Source organism: Neomonachus schauinslandi, chromosome 12, assembly GCF_002201575.2.
Source record: "Neomonachus schauinslandi chromosome 12, ASM220157v2, whole genome shotgun sequence".
Lineage (NCBI taxonomy): Eukaryota > Metazoa > Chordata > Mammalia > Carnivora > Phocidae > Neomonachus > Neomonachus schauinslandi.
The window spans coordinates 67,074,851-67,077,478 of NC_058414.1; positions in this window are offsets into that span (position 1 = coordinate 67,074,851).

The window sequence follows — 2,628 nt, forward strand, 5'->3', positions numbered from 1 at the left end:
TCATATGCTCTCTCTCTCTCATTCTCTCTCTCAAATAAATAAATAAAATCTTTTTTAAAAATTAAAAAGGGTGCCTGGGTGGCTCAGTCAGTTAAGCCACTGCCTTCGGCTCAGGTCATGATCCTGTAGTCCCAGGATCGAGTCCCACATCAGGCTCCCTGCTCAGCGGGGAGTCTGCTTCTCCCTCTGACCCTCCTCCCTCTCATGCTCTCTTTCATTCTCTCTCTCTCAAATAAATAAATAAAATATCTTTAAAAATAATAATAATTATGTAACAGAAACCGACCCTTGAGTATCTCAAAGCACTTCAATTGGCAGACCCTCACAATCAGTCACAGGTGACGATTTAATTATGACACCACAGAGCACCACGGATTACTAGCATCCTATTGCCATAAGCAAGGATCCCAGCTCTGTTTTCAAGGACAAAAATAATTGTTCTAAGGTTTCATTTTGAGGGCTTGCTTCCCAGTACCCTCCTTGGTACTAATTCTATCTTGATCTCACTTTTCTTGTAATACTTGCCAAACACCACCAATAACAATTAACACATGCTATTAAGTTCAGTCAGTCATCATAGTCATCGGCCCAGGGCTACAAGTTAATTAGGTATAGAGTCTCTTTCAAGTTATCAAGTCTTCAATTTTATCAAATGTTTTGGTACTACATAGCATGAATATAATATTTCACTGGTCTTTGGAAATAGTTTTCTTGCTACCTTCCACTTGATGACTAAGCCAATGCCATATATATATTTTTTTACAACAGTATCCCACTTTTGCTAGAAATGCTTTTGTTCGTCAGGGTAGGCTGTTCTCTATGATGGTAATTAATAAATCGCCAAATCTCCCAAACAACACACATAAGTTTGTTTTTTGATCTCATAAAGTCTGTTGTGGCTCCAGTAGCTATCTTCCTATTAGTGACTCGATATTTCAGCCAACATTTGCCTTGCAGATATGCTATTTAGAAATATAGTTTCTAGGTCAGGGGCAGAGGGGAGATGAATGTTCACACACTGGCTCTTAAATACTTCAATATAGACGTGTCACCCATCACCTCTGCTCAACACTCATTATTCATAGTAGTCACATGCCCTGGCTTAACAGAGAGTGTTGAGGAAGGTGGGGGGGAGGGGGCACATGGCTATAAGGGGAACAGTAAATTCAGAGACTCAAATCAACATCGATATTCTTGATCACTTTAATATGGAGCTTAGATAACTCAGGAGAGTTCTTAATTGATAGAAATTTAGATTGTTTTCAAACTTCTGATATTAAAAATGCTTCTCTGAACTTTCTTGCTTAAAATTCTTTGTGTACTTATTCACATACCTCCTTAAGATATATTTTTAGTAATGGAATTTCCAGAATAAAAGTTGCCTTATTTTCTTACTGATACTATGTGGGATAGATATTCTTCATGCTGTCTCTAATGCTAGGTATTTTCAGTCCTTTCATATTTGCTGATCTGGAAGAGAAACAATATTTTATTTTTTATTTATACTTATTTAATTACAATAAATTTAAACATGTTCAATTGTATTGATGTGCCTTTTGGATTTCCTTATTAAATTTCTAGTGATGTCCTTTGCCAATCTGTCTTTTTATTTATTTATTTTTTAGCGATTTTATTTATTTGACAGAGAGACACAGTGAGAGAGGGAACACAAGCAGGGGGAGTGGGAGAGGGAGAAGCAGGCTTCCCGCGGAGCAGGGAGCCCAATGCGGGGCTTGATCCCAGGACCCTGGGATCGTGACCTGATCCAAAGGCTGACACTTAAGGAGTGAGCCACCCAGGCGCCCCCAAGTGTCTGTTTTTTTTTTTTTTTGAAGATTTTTATTTATTTATTTGACAGAGAGAGACACAGCGAGAGAGGGAACACAAGTAGGGGGAGTGGGAGAGGGAGAGCAGGCTCCCCACTGAGCAGGGAGCCCGATGTGGGGCTCGATCCCAGGACCCTCGGATCATGACCTGAGCAGTAGGCAGCTGCTTAACGACTGAGCCACCCAGGCGCCCAGGTGTCTGTTTTTAAATGAGAATCTTTGTTAGATTCTTTAACTTGGCTCACAGGATGACTCCCTGATGCTATAGTGAAAGAATCATGCTTGCAGCCAGACTCTTTTGTTTTTTTATGTGCATCCTTTATGGGCATTTGGAGGCACTGGTTCTGCAACTGATCTTCATTAGAATTTTGTCTCAGTTTTACTCTGCCGACTCTTCCCAGGTGGGTGAGAAAAAATTAACTATATCTCAGTTTAGCTATGGTCTTAAAGACTAGTATAGTTTTATGGATTATGGGATAAAATAACGCTGTGTTCTGTAAGGTATGTGGGAATGACATGTAGGGTTTTTGTTGGTTTGTTTCTTTTGTTGTTAATCTTTTTTTTTTTCCAGCTAAATTTAAAATGTTTTTAGGACATACAATCCATCTCTGATACTAGAAAAAAAAACTATTTCAATTACTGATCTGTGTCTTTTGCTGACAATATATCATTCATATTGAAGGGTCCATAGAAATCTGAAAACGTATTTATCACAAATGGAAGTCTATTCTGTTTTCATGATTTTACCTTTACCTATGAAACATAAAAGTGAACATCTTTAAGACTGTTTTCTTTTACAAGT